This window comes from Triturus cristatus, chromosome 9 (assembly GCF_964204655.1).
Source record: "Triturus cristatus chromosome 9, aTriCri1.1, whole genome shotgun sequence".
In the NCBI taxonomy this organism is placed as follows: domain Eukaryota; kingdom Metazoa; phylum Chordata; class Amphibia; order Caudata; family Salamandridae; genus Triturus; species Triturus cristatus.
This window is the reverse complement of record NC_140592.1, coordinates 1006693323-1006708071: the sequence shown is the minus strand read 5'-3', so window position 1 is coordinate 1006708071 and position 14749 is coordinate 1006693323. Positions and strand designations below refer to the sequence as shown.

Here is a 14749-nt window from a genome sequence, read left to right as displayed (position 1 = left end):
GCATCTCAGCACTGTAGATTGCACACGACCAGCCTTGTGAAGAGGATTTTGGATTTGTGAGATCATGTCCCTCAATGGGACATTCATGACACAGTTATCTATTCACAGGGCAGGGACATTGAGGGCTGTGCAGTCTTGGACACAGTGAGTCTACCTCCATACACAGGTTGATATGTGATGTATGTCTTGCTCAACCTAAAAAGGGACTGGAGATGTGGGCAGGCTACACAGGGGTTTCAGTGCTGGCATCCTGCATGTGGGTGAGATGTGCAGGGACTGTGTTCCCCCTCACACCTGCATGCATTTACATCTGCTTTCCCCATGCAGATGTACCATGTGAGATGTATTATTGTCTCTGTTAGACATGTCTGTGGATTTTGGATGAGTTTGTATCATGCTACTGTACTAAGAGATGTAGGTACATAACACTGTGTCACTGATCATTTCCCCCTCTTTTCTCCCATGCCTGCAGCTCAAGGTACACCAGCTTAAGGCCGTGTGGAGGGCCATTGCGGCCAAGGTGCGGGCTCTGGGTTTCTCAAACCGACGGCGCACCCACTGCCACAAGAGGTGGGACGACATCAGCCGGCTGGCAAAAAAATGGCAGAGATAATCTTGGGGCTGCTTCCTCGCACTGGGTGGTTGGCACGGCGCAGCATGACACCACTAATGGGCCGCATCTTGGCCGTGACACAGCCTGAGCTGGATGCACGTTTGAAGGAGCATCAACAGCAAGCCAGGGGTGAGCCTTCTGGGAAGGGTGACTTTGGCTGGGAGTGGCTGCATGTGTACAGAGCCTGTGCCAGCGCTGGCCTATGTGATGTTGGTAGTGTGATGCAGTGGCTTGTAAGTGGCTGCTGGGCTGGGTGCAGGTGTTATGCATTTCCCCTACCTGTACTTACTATGGTAATTTGAGTACTGTGCATTCCCATTGCATTCTGAGTCGTGGTCTTCAGGTATCGTCTGCACTGGGGTAGTCCGGGGAATCACATGGAAGGGAACGGCAGTGTGCCTGATCTGAGTGTGCCTCCATCAATGCGTCCTTTGCCTGCACTCAGATTTGGGAGGCTTAGACATCTGACACAAATGTGCACCAGGCGTTGTGCCCCAAAGTACAACATGGTGGGTGGCATGGGCTCATGGCCATTGTGGAATGTCATGTTGTAGTCTGTGTCTATGTTGTCCACTCCTGCTCCATCCAGATCTGTCAGTGGCAACAAGTAGTGTGCCCCCATCATGGCCCTAGGTGTGCTCAGATCTATTTGCTTGTCTGGTTGAACGGAGCAAGTAGCAGGGTGTTGTGCTGTGTGGTCATCACATGGCTCACTTATGCCTGAATTTCCAGTTTCCACGCACTGTATGAGTCAATATAGTGAGTTAGCACAATGTGATTTGACAGGGTGGTGTGCAACATGTAGATTTAGTCATCTTTTGTGATGCTTTGCTTGCATATGTTAGTTATGTTGCTGCCACTGAACTGACCCTTCATCTCTCTCTCTCATGCAGCATATCCTGTGGTCACGGAGGGACAGGAGACGGACACCAGTGGGGGTGAAACAAGCACAACAGCTGCACAGGAACCCAGTGACACAGATGTCACCAGCGTCTCAGAGGAGGACATGAGTCTGCTGGAGGAATCCCAGCCTGAGACGCAAAGTTCCACATCATCTGATGCCAGCGGTTATGCATCCATGTTGGCGGGCACAGGGAACGGGGACTCTGCATCATCTTCCACCACACAGCGGACAGTGCCCACCCTCCCAGCCATTTCCTCTGGTGCTGCCCGTGTTGGCCCCAGTAAGAGGGGAAGAGTGTCCTTCACCCCGGGCACCGCTGCCCCTGCCCATGTCCCCCCAGCTGCCATCAGTGCTGAGTCTGTGGACCTTTTGCGCCAGCTGTGTGTAGGCCAGACAGCTCTCCTCAATGCCTTCATTGACCACGACAAAATATTGGCACAGGTGCTTGCTTTCATGGAGGGCATGACCAGACGTGGGTGGGTTGCACCGGACTGTCCAGTCTTTGTCCTCCACAGTGACGGCAGCCCTTCACAGGCACATACTCACAGTCCGGCTCCGGTCCCTTTGTCCACCCCCCTGGCATTGGCCACGTCTGACGATAGTGGCCAATCTCAACAGACCTCAAAGTCACCATACAGCACACGAAGCACACAGCAGCAACAACCCCAGCGGTCCCGGGGCTCAGACACCATCTCCACAGAAGACCAAAGCCACCCCAGAGCGCAAAGACAATAGCCCGTCAGGCAACACCATGGGCCAGAATGCAAAGAAGCAGGCCTCAGGCTCACATGCCTCAGAAGCATCCCCAGCCAAGGACTCTCCTGTCCCTAAAGCATTTCGCAAAGAGAAGCATACAGTTGCTGTGCCCACCGAGAAGGTGGTGCATGCCAAGGGTACACCTAGGAAGGGCTCCAAGGCAGATCCACCCACCACCTCGACACCCATTCCAAGCCCACTGAAGAAGGGGAAGGAGGGCACTTAAGGGGTTACACCTAGTAAACAGGGGATGGAGGGGCAAAGGCGAAGCCAGGCAAAGCGTTCCGCTGGATCCAGCACATCCCCAGAGGGAGTGCCAGCGTCTGCACCTGAGGCAGCTTTGGTGGTTAGTGTGCCTGTTGTGTCCACACCACCTCATACTAACCCCAAGACAGGGAAGCCATTTAAAATCCCCAAGAAGTGGAAAGGCACCCCTCCACAATCTCCCAGCCACACTGTGTCTCACATCTGCATGACTCCGCCTCCACGTGCCACTACACCACCTAGTCAAAGCAGCCCTCGGGCTTGCCAAGCCACTGATAGCTCTACCTCAGCTGGGCTGCTCTCTCCCCGGTCAAGTGCTCCAACAGTCACCGACACACAGCCAGTGTGGTAGTCACCCTCACACACCTGTCTCTCACACAGGTGGGCCTGTACTACACATTGTTATCCCCTGACTGTGTTGCTGACCATGGAAAGGTACAGTCGCACACATTCCCTGTGCAGCTTCTCATGGACATACTCTGCACTTCGTTTTGGCCACTGGCCTTGTTGCTCTTTGCTGTGTTCAACTATTCCCTGTGCAGCTTCTCATGGACATACTCTGCACCCTGAACTGGCCACTGGCCTTGCTGTCTTGCCCTTGCCTGTGCAGCTTCTCATGGACATACTCTGCACTTTGCCCTGCCCACTGGCCTTGTTGTTCACTGTTGTTTGTCCCTAGTCTGTGCAGCTTCTCATGGACATACTCTGCACTTTGCCCTGCCCACTGGTCATGTTGTTCACTGCTGTTTGCCCCTTGCCTGTGCAGCTTGCTTCTCATGGACATACTCTGCACTTTGCCCTGCCCACTGGTCATGTTGTTCACTGCTGTTTTCCCCTTGCCTGTGCAGCTTCTCATGGACATACTCTGCACCCTGAACTGGCCACTGGCCTTGCTGTTTTGCCCTTACCTGTGCAGCTTCTCATGGACATACTCTGCACTTCGTTTTGGCCACTGGCCTTGTTGCTCTTTGCTGTGTTCAACTATTCCATGTGTAGCTTCTCATGGACATATTCTGCACCCTGAACTGGCCACTGGCCTTGCTGTTTTGCCCTTACCTGTGCAACTTCTCATGGACATACTCTGCACTTTGCCCTGCCCACTGGTCATGCTGTTCACTGCTGTTTGCCCCTTACCTGTGCAGCTTCTCATGGACATACTCTGCACTTTGCCCTGCCCACTGGTCATGTTGTTCACTGCTGTTTGCCCCTTGCCTGTGCAGCTTCTCGTGGACATACTCTGCACTTTGCCCTGCCCACTGGCCTTGTTGTTCACTGCTGTTCGCCCCTTGCCTGTGCAGCTTCTCATGGACATACTCTGCACTTTGTCATGGCCACTGGCCTTGTTGTTCACTGCTGTTTGCCCCTTGCCTGTGCAATATCTCATGTAACTACTCTGCACTTGGTGATGGCCACTGACCTTGCCCTTGTCTAATATTGGTGCCTATCTGTGCAATGTGGATAAAGACAGTTGCTCCTGTTGTCTGTTTTATCAGTGTCCTTACTGAATAAAGTTATTTTTCTGTGTGTATATGGTTTACTGTGCCACATGCTCTGTGTGTCACTCCAACATAGCCAATGTATTGTCTCACTTCCTCCATTTTTTACAGGGGTGACAGGGACTTCAGTTCTTCCTGACCCTGATACTTGTGGGGGCAATGATGTCAATTTTAAATAGAAAGCAGTTGTCATTTTCTTATTTTGTTCATGTTGGCTATGTTGTACACATGTCAGGTTGGGGGGCACTGCCAGCACTGAGTGGAATTCTATCCACAGGATTGCAGGCAGGCTGGCCAGGGTCATCATGTATGTGTATTCTTTCTTTATGTGTGCCCAGTAGTGTATGTGTGTGGTCATCTTGTGATAGCCAGTCATCCTAGTCCCATGGCTTACTTTCAATGTGTGCTCTTGGGTGGTCAAGAAGTGTGCAGTGTGAAGAGGGTGACTATGTCAGGAGTGTTGATGTGTATGTGCCCCTGCATTGTCAACTACACACATGTGTCACCCAGGAGTTGTTTGCCTGTTGTTTTGATTGTTCAGCCCTGTGGATGTGGTTGTATGCACATGTGTGAGTTGTATGTTGTGCACTGTGCAGTGTGTTGGTGTGTCCTTGCTGTTCTGGCTGACTCCTACTTGTTGTTTTTGTCAATTGTGAGAATGCAGAGTGTGTGACTGACAAGTCAGTGTTGTGTTTTGTTGATCATCCATGTGTCTTGATACTGTTTCTGGAGACTGTGAAGACCTGCAGCTCCACAATGCCATTGTGGTTGTGTTTTCTCAGGCATTGCTGTCACATGGTGCCTTTTTGCCTCCAGTATGGCATGTTGTGTGTGGTGTCATACAATCCCCTATCTGTTCTTCAGATGCCTACCCATTGTGAATCTGCACTCCCTCTATTTGTGTATGGTACACTCCTGCCATGTCCCCTACTGACATGCAGAACACTTCACTTTGATGTCAGCTGTCCCCTTGGTTTACATGTGTGTGTGACTCACCGTCACTTCATTTGTGACACTGTGCTTTGTGGTGCAGTTCTTAGGCCAGGAGCAATGTGTCACTCAGGACATTTCCCCAATAGGTTATGTGTGATGTTCTTGTGCTGTTTGGCAGTCATGGTTGCTCATATGCACTTTAACTGTGTGTGCTGCCCAGTCCTCTGGTCAAGTTATTTCCACCTTTCTGTCCCAGACTTGTGCATCTGTTGGTGTTGTGTTGAATGTATGTGTGTTAGCTGTGGTACTGCTTCACTTCCTGGGTGTGATGTTGTCTTTGTGCTGTGCTGATTGGTGTTGCGTGGGTTAATGTTATGTCACTCATGTCTGTGTGGGGCTGGTGTGCTTGGTGTGCACACACTGCTTGTTGTGCATGGAGCGCTGTGGGTGTATGTGTCCTTGTCATTGCCTGGTGTGCATCCCCTGATGTCCTGCTGTGTTTGCTATGTGGTTTTTCTGCCTGTGCATCTGTTGTTTGTTTGATGTGGTTGTGTTTTTCTGTGATGGTACACTTCTTGTCTGTGTTGTGGTATGTTGTCTGTGCATTGTTCCTGACTGATGGGGTTGTGCACTCCTGTTGCATCTGTGCTCCCATTGCCTTTCCACAGTTTAGCTGCACAGGTCATGTGTGGTCTTCTTGTGGTTCTGTGTGTGTTTCTGTTGGGTTATGTGTTTGTCTGTTGTTTATGTGCAGACATTTGTTCTGGCATCCCTGTGTGTGTGTGATGTGTGTGACTATCCCTAGGGTGTGTGATTGTTTGTCTGTGTATTGACTGGCAACTATTGCCACCCTTCAGTGTGTTTGGCACTGGTGTTGTGTGCTGCTGGTGTGAGGGGGGTATGTGTGTATATTCCTACTAGTGTTTGACAGTCATGGAGTGTGTCAATGTGCCCTGTGTGTTGTGCTGCTGGCGTACTCCTGTGAAGTAGTTGTAAACATATGTGTGGCTGTTCACAGTTTGACTTCAGGGCCTTCCTTTCATCCGTGTGCCTATACATGGGCTGCCTTGCTGTCTCCCTGGGTTGTTGCACTGAGCTGTCTGCGGTTTGACTTCACTCACTGTGCCAGCCATGTGTGCTTTGATGGGCTGAGGGTGTTGTTCCATGTTCCTTGTCTTGATGTGATGTACACATGCTTGTTGTTTGTCTCCATGGCCTTCCATTTGTGTGCACCTCACTTTGGGTTTCCTATTTGTTGTGCTCCATTGCTGGTGGCATGTGGTGTGTTTATGTGTCTGTGTGTCAGTATGGGGTATGTCTGTGTGACTTGGCAGGCTGTGTGTCCAGTAGGATGTTTGTTCCTTGTATGTGTGTGTGTTCATTTAGTGCTTGTACTCATTTTTATCTCCATGAGTGTGGTGTTGTTGTGGTGTGTGTGTGTTGCCCTGAGCCTGTGCTTCTGTGCTGTGGGTTCCTGTGCAGCCACTCCTGATGTGGCTGTCTCCCTGGTTGTTTAGTGTGTGGTGCAGGCTGTGGATTCACCTGGCTTGTTGTTGTGCATGGGGGTGCACAGGAGGGGCACATGGCATGTGCCTTCAGGGGGGGCTAGTGTGTGGAGGGTGGAGATGTGGCCCTGTGCTCTTCGTGCCCTGCCCATGCCTGGCGCTGGCCCTACCTTCTGCATTGTGCGCATGTATTCCCTTGTCTTCACCGCTGCGGTGACGTGACCAGGACATTGCTGCATGATCGCGGAAAATGTGTGTCCTGGATGCGGAGGGGCGACTTGGTGGCAGGTGGGTCATGTGTGGGTACACTTGTGGATGGGTTCCTGTCCCCACCAGGGTGTCTGATGAGGATTTGGACCCTGTATCAGTCCATGAGTTGTGTGTTGTGGTTGTGTTATTGCGTACCTGCGGCAGCGTCCGCGGCAGTCCATGAGTTGCTGGTGATGTATCAGGTACAGCACCGGGAAGACGTGTAGAGCTGGATCCATTGCGCTTGCGACCGGGTGGAAGGGACCGGGACTCTGGTTTCGCGCTCTGCTGTCAAGTTTCCGCCATCTCTGTTTGGGCGGTTTCTCCGCTGCGGTGCGACTGCTTGTTTGGAGCATCCTAATTTGTGGAGCGGGGCGGACATCATTCTGCATGGCTGTGAGTCTCCATTGGCTCACACCGCCACGGTGGAGGGCGCACTTTGATGGTGGTGCGCGTCGCACTGCGGCAGACGGGAAATGGGCTATGTTTGGCCATACTAATATGGCGGGCGGTAAAATGCATTTTTGTGCACCGCCAGTGCCGCGGTGGGTCCACCGCCCGCCATCCTAATAGGCCCCCTAGTGTCTGGCTATCTAGTCTTGGGGTCTCCTTGGATCAGTACTTCCTGTCTGGCTAGCTGCCTTTCGGAATCCATCCTTTCAGGGATGGTGGAAAGCCCCTGCCACTCTTGTGGAGCAAAGGCCGTAATGGGCTATCCAGCAGGCAGCACATATGAGTGCAGTTCTGCTCTTTTGAGAGATCTCTTGTCAACTCGAAAAACACAACTAATTCCTGTTCTAAGGTTCCATCCTCTCATCCGCTACCAAGCATACCACCCGTAATCAATGAACCCATTACCTGACCAGCTCTTGCATCACCATTCATTCTTAGAAAAATGGGCTTGATTCTTCCCAATCCCAGCATTAATGAGATGGAAGTACTACTGGTGACTTCCAGCTGCAGAAAATCTGGCTCATTATGGAGGATCTCTAAAATAAGAGGAATAATCAGGGCAATCGAAAAGAACAGGTCCAGTACCCACAGCAATTTCAAAATTTCCCCCCAACTCTCACATAGCCATTTTAGTTGCTTTTAGTGTGAAATGTAAAGATATCCGTGGTTTTTCTATGGATTTGATCATTCCAAATGGACCAGTAACTGCTGGCCTTGGAATTTAAAGGGCCATTGTAATGAGGGCCTTAGAGGAGATACATTGTCAGTTTCCACCAAGATCTCCAAACGCATGACATACCTTATAATCAACAGATAATGCACATGCTGCACTCTTCAAACTCCCATTTGCACATTTTCATATACCAGCAGGGGAGGTGGGCCTACACACTTCAAGCATAATTGATTATGGGTAAACCACTACAGCTCTATTTCTTCATTTCACAGTTACAGTTGGAGGGACAGAGAGTGCTACTTGTCTTCCACATATTTTCATTTTTTCCCCATTAAATTGATCAGCAGCAAATTGAAAAGCATCTCCATCCCTAGAATAACAGTATATTTCAGTTCTCTGAAAAGAGTAATTTTATTTCCCCAAATGGGAACATGTAATTTTGTCAAAAATAAACAATTTCCCTAAAAAGCAAATTAACTGCCCCTATCCCCATTTCACCCCAACATGTTTTTCTCAGAAAATTCTAAAAATAAATTAATTCATGACTACAGAACATTTGTGGAAAAATGAGTTGAATTATTAAAAACAAATTGAGGCTTTATAAAGAAACAACCATTTTGTGATGAAAACAAATTGTTTTATGAATATAACAAAATCTATATGATACAAAAGAGAAATGATTTGCTACAAAAAAATAAACCCTCCATACCAGTGAAAGCAGTACACCTAGAGGTAGGTTAAGTTAGTTATTTCTGCAGAAGACTCGAGGAAATCATCTGTTGCAAAATTCATCACACCCTAGGTGAGAATTTTCAAAGTTTCACGCTCCACCTCCAAATTTCCTACCAATTTATACTTTATTTTATTGAATTTGTATTTGTCTTTTAAGAATATTTAATCTTGGACTTCTATATCTTAAATGAAATTGTTTTTAAAGAAAACAATTAGAGACGAGAGCTTCCTAGCATACTCCATGTATAACATGACTAGTGCTTAATTTGTAACAGGATATATGCCGGGGCTCAAAGTTTTGCTCATACACCCATAGTCAGCTCTATCTAATGTTGGGTGTTCTGAATACTAAGTCTGTATGGTCTTGATTCCACATCATGTCTCTTTTATCCACCACCAGACACTCCTTGCCTCTTTTGCTCACTCTAATAGGTTATTTTTCATCCCTGCTTTTTAGGTCTGATGTTAGCCAAGAACTTTCAATTTATTTTACTAAAATTATAGAGATAATATTCTTACTTAAGGGGGCTTTCAGCCAGCTCTCTTTATCCATTTGTCTTTTGTTGTGTCATTCATAGTTTTCTTCCATCCACCACAGCCTACAGCATGGGGCAGTGGGCCACCCTACTTCATCCACTGGCTAACTTAACTTTGAGTGACTTCTTTTAGCCCTTTCATAAGAAGCATATCCACACACAACAAAGATCCATTTGGAACCGAAAGTCCGAAATCTTAGCGAACATCGTAATCGGTCGTTCAGAAAGCTTTCCGAATCGGTCAGAAAGACGGGTTCCAAATCAGATTTGGCAGACCCGATTACGATTCTGAGCCTTTCCGAACCACATCGTAATCGACCCCTATATTACTAAATAATGCTGTGCTGTTTATTTCAATATCTATCTATCTATCTATCTATCTATCTATCTATCTATCTATCTATCTATCTATCTATCTATCTATCTATGTTAACATCGCTATTTATCTTTTCAACCCTCTCTATCTATTTTAGAGATTTACAAAAACATTAGAAAAAATCATTAGCAAATGCCAGCACCAGGCCGATTTTTTTTTTTAAGTCCGGGTTTAGCCAAGTCCTTTTGATGTTACTAAAATTATGTGCAGAACATACTTGCTTATAGGGATTTTCAGTCAAAGATCATCCATTAATCTGTGGTTGTGTCTTTTCACATTTTTCTTGTGCTCACATGAACATGCATCATGGGGCATGGGTTAGCCCACTTCACTGATTGGCTGTCTTCACTGTGAGCTATGTCTTTTCTTAAGAGCCACATCTACACACAAAGTCATTTCCTTCAGTACCAGGGACCAATTTGATAATGTGTGCTTCTTTGAAACATAATTCCCTTTAGCCAATGCTTTTGTTTAGACCGATGAAGGTTTGCAAAAACCATTACAGGACAAAACAAGCATTTCATCTTTCTCTTCCTCGTTTTTCCTCCTTTCATGTTTTTCTTTCTATTGCTCTGGGTCAAAGTCTGCTGGCAAAAAAATAAGTGCCAGTCCTCAAAAATTAGTGCTGGTGCGCCCGCCCCCATCAGCGGCTCAAATTAAGTTCTATGTATGAGGCTTTCTTTATATAAAGTGGTCCCCGAAAAGCATGATTCTATAGACTTCAAGATATATTAGGAAACTGCACGATCAAAGGTTTTACTTCCTAGTGAGGACTTGGAACTTGATACTTAAATCTGTTATTGGTAATTGGGAAGAGTGAATTGAACTAAATATTTTTCCATTATCTAGAGAAAGAGCTCACAACCACCCACACATCTTGTTTATTTGCCCTACGTTGGCCACAAGTTACTTTACCCAATGTTCATGAAAAACAATGTAAAGACTGCAACAGATGCTTTATCTTAGGTTATGAAGACTTTTATGAATGTAGGTTATGTTATCGTAGTTTCATCATAAGGATTGTTGGGGCCCCAGGCAAGACATATTTTGGGGGCCCCAGTATGGAACAAATTTGAAATGTATTAACCATTCCCTGCTAATTTAAGCCTACATCATGCCAAGCAATGCTAAATGTTATGTTATACTTTAGCAGAATCACACAAAAACAGTTGAAATATGTCTTGCCTGGCACCCTGCAAATTCTTAAGAGGACACTGGGAAGAGAGACAGAGTCTGAGTTGGAGGAAAGTAGAGCCGGAGAGAGTGGTTTAGGTAGAAATATAGAACAGACTGGGGTCAAATAGAGAGAAAGTTAATTTTCCTTGGGGAGCCCTTAGTAGTTGAGAACCCTGGGCAATAGCCCACTTTGCCCATGTTTATAAAACCCAAGTCAAGCAGGTTTATTAGCAAATGTAAATCTGATGGAAAAACACAAGCGCAGATTTACTGTTCATTTGTGCAGGCAATTGTTCGACACAGGTCTGCGTTTCTTTGCACAATATGGCGCAAGTGGCTGTGCTGATGAACTTTTGCATGCAAAAACTGTTTTTAACTGAAAGTTGACACAAGCACTGCACCAAAATTGCTTTGTGATGCAGAGTGCAAATCCCCCTTATAAGTTATGCAAATAGGGTTTTGGTACAGCAGAAACACCTTTAGGTTTGCATGCAAAGCCAGGTCTTCTAAAATAGCGTACCCTGACTTTGCTGGAAATCTTGATATCAAATGAAGGCATGAGCGGGGCGTGGCTTAGGCGCCGACTAAGATGGCCGCCTGATACCGGAGCTCCGATACACCGGGACGGATTCCTGTCATTTGCGGTGAGGTTCTTGCCTCTTTTTCGTCCCTTTTGGATGTTCCTGGCGGCGGAATGACTCGTGCATCGGGTGAGCCCAGACAATGCTTCCGCTCTCCTTGAAATGCTTCGTTTTGCCGCATAGCGGGAACACCTCAGCGCGTCCGCCATTTTAAGTCCAGGACGTTGCTTGTCAGCAGCCTGCGTGTGCGCAGCTTGTAGTCAGCGCCTCTGTAATTGCGCTATGAACATTTTTTGAGTGGACATTAACATGTGTTCCAAAGAACATCGTTTTTTATACATTGGGAATTCAGTAACATTGGAGTGAGAACCTGGTCATGGCATTTCTTTAAAGATATATATTTTTCTTTTTGTGGCACCTAACAACAACTGTCTCATTGGGGCAAGGGCAATAGATCTATCGATTGCCTCCTACATGTGTTCATGGAGTTGAGCTGCTGTTGCTGATTGGGAGTTCTACCTGGGTCTGGAACACCCTGCTGTTCTTTCTACTTTTCGTCATACTCCTTATTACTTCCTGTGGTTGTAACATGGCAGATGCGTGTTCGCACTAACTGGCATACACGTCATTTTTGGCTTCTTCATTAAGTTACTACGCCAGCCTTGTGGAATTCTACCTACTTCAGGACCTTCTCCCATTCGTACTCCCTTTATGCCCTCGGATGTGAGGTTTTCATTGTTTTTCTCTGTGTTGTGTTGACTGCTGTGCTGTATGACTTACCTATCATTCTATTTTCTAGTTGGTTGGTCCTCTCTGGCACATTGACTTTTGTTTTGCCTCACTATTTTGGCGTTCAGCTATCCATGGGCAAATTACGTAACCCAAAATTTGTTTTTGTGCCCTCGAAGAGTCCTCCTACGACGTCTTCTTCTTCCTCCTCAACTGTGGATTCTTCTCCAGCCACCGACCATATGGCGGCAGCAGCTCCCAACCGTTCTCCTTTGCCACAATCTTCCTCAAACAAAACACCTCCTTGCTCCGCATCCTCGAAGCGCTTGAAACAGGACTCTCCCCCCCCTCCGGATAAGTCGTCACCTCCTATTTCTATGGAGCTTCTGCTGGAAGAGATTCGGGCTCTTCGTCCGTTCGTGGAGGAGACTAATACTAAAATGCAGCTTTTTGAAGCAAAATGGATGTCTATGGATAACAGAATGTCTTCGGTGGAGCAGCAGTTTGTAGACATCCAAGTCAATTCTAAGCGTATTTCTTCTCTCGAAAAGTCTGTTCTAGCCCTTCAGCAGCATACTGAGTATTTAGAAAACAGAAATAGGAGGATCAATCTACGCATTTATGGTCTGCCGGAGTCTTTGGAAGGTGATGACCCTGTCGCGTTGTTCTCCTCCTTCCTCCTAAAACTTTTAGACATGCCTGCTACCACCTCTCTGAGTATTCAAAGAGCCCACAGACTTGGTCCTCGTTTATCCACCTCAACTAAGCCTCGAGGAGTCATCATTCTTTTTTTGAAATTTACAGATTTACTTCTAGTCCTCTCTGCGGCTAGAGCTAAGCGCCAAGTTTCCTGGTTTGGCCAGAGGGTTTTTCTTACTCAGGATGTTTCCAATGTTACTGCAGCCAGAAGGAAAGAATTTTTGAGTCTTCGTGCCCCATTACGCACTCTTGGTGCCAGATACGGCCTATTCCACCCCTGTACCTTCAAAGTTACTCACCAGACTCAAACTTGAACTTTTCAAGATCCTGCGGAACTTAAAAACTTTATTCATATCCAATCCAATTCTGGCATGGACACTTCTGCTTCTGCATGTGGTTGAATGTTTAACTTTTCTTTTTCTTGCAGGTTTTCACTTATAATGTTTTTATACTGCCGTTGTCTGTTATATTGATGATTCGCCTTTTTGATTCATTCTTACGAGTTTCTATTTGATGTTTTTTATTGTTTTTCACTAAGTTGCTGGTTCTCTTTCTTTTTACATCCCTTTTTTCTCTCCCATTCTTATTATCGCTTTTAACTTTTTAGCTGTTTGATGGTTTACATTTCCATTCTCATGCATTTCTTTATGTGTCTTTTCCATTATCAGCATTTTTTCTATTTATTTTCTTTATCCAGATCGATTATTGTGTTCCTCTCTTCCCTTTTGCGATTTGTGCTCATCGTCTTCCGTCCTGGTGCGGTCCGGTTTGGTCTCCTGGTTCCGGGAGGTCATTCTTGTTGCGTCTCTCCATTGTCCCGATATCCTCTTCGTGTCCCCTTCAGGTATGTTATGTTCAGTCGTCCTTTTTGGATTTGTACTGTCACTTCTTGTACTTTTCTCTTTTTCCCCTCCTCCTTTTTTCCTTTTGCCTCCGCTCTTCTTTTTATCTGCTTTCAATCTTCCTCCGCTTCTATCATTGTCTTCTCTTTTTATTCTTTTTGTCTTAGTTTCACACTTTTTATTTTTCTTTTCCTCTCCCTTAATTCAGCCTTCTTTTTTTCCTTCTATTCTCTTTCACTTTTTGCACTTTTCTTGCTTTTTATCTGTTGTTGTAGGTATTGTTTCTGTTAATGTTCTCCAGCTTTTAAATTCAGAGTAATTTCCTGGAATGTTAAAGGTTTTATCAGCCCTATCAAACGTCAGAGGATTCTTTCCCACCTTGCTTCTTATAATCCTGACATAGTTCTCTTACAAGAGACTCACCTCTCTGAGGCGGAATCTCTCAAGTTAAAGCATGGTTGGGTGGGTACGGTTTTATTCTCTCCTTCTACTAATAAGAAGAATGGTGTTGCTATTTTATGTCATAAAAAGTTACCATGTAAAGTGTTATTACAAGAAACAGATTCTGATGGTAGGTGGATATTAGCTAAGTTATCAATCAATTCTATTCCTCTGACTGTGTTTAATGTTTATGGTCCTACACAACCCGACTTACTTTTTTGGCCCTCAATTACGAGCAAATGTATTCAATATAAAGATGACTTCTTCATTCTAGGTGGTGACTGTAAGCAGATTGTGGACCCCTTTCTTGATCGTAAGTCAATGGTTCGATTCATACCTCACAAACCTCACAAGCAATTTCTTGATACTATTTCTCAAGCACATCTCACTGATTCTTGGGGGCTTTCACATCCTGACACCCTTGACTACTCCTTTTTCTCTCCTCCTCACTCATCTTTCTCTCGCCTTGACTATATTTTTCTTTCTCTCTCTTTGTCGCAAAATTTAATTTCTTCTTCTATTGAACCTATACTCATCTCGGACCATGCTCCTATTGTAATGGATCTTGACTTCCTTTTTCCGCATCCCAAGCCTTCTTGTTGGCGATTTAACAATTCTCTTCTTACTGATCCTTTTTTCTCCTCTTCTTTTTGCTCTTTTGCTACTGATTTCTTCCTGTTAAACGACGTTTCTAACATCTCCCCCCATCTTCTCTGGGACTCCTTTAAAGCCAAGGCTCGTGGGTTTGTTATTGACTTTGTTTCCAAGAAAAAGAAGCGTTTTCTTCAGAA

The 14749-nt window shown here is 46.0% G+C and overlaps 1 long non-coding RNA gene across 1 annotated transcript in view; it reads left to right on the top strand.

The window, feature by feature from the left end:
* LOC146799202 (uncharacterized) overlaps positions 1–14749 on the top strand; it is a 235969-nt gene that overhangs the window by 81551 nt on the left and 139669 nt on the right. Inside the window, exon 2 of the long non-coding RNA XR_014969246.1 lies at positions 13373–13519. This is a non-coding gene — a long non-coding RNA (uncharacterized LOC146799202). The remainder of the gene's footprint in view (positions 1–13372; positions 13520–14749) is intronic.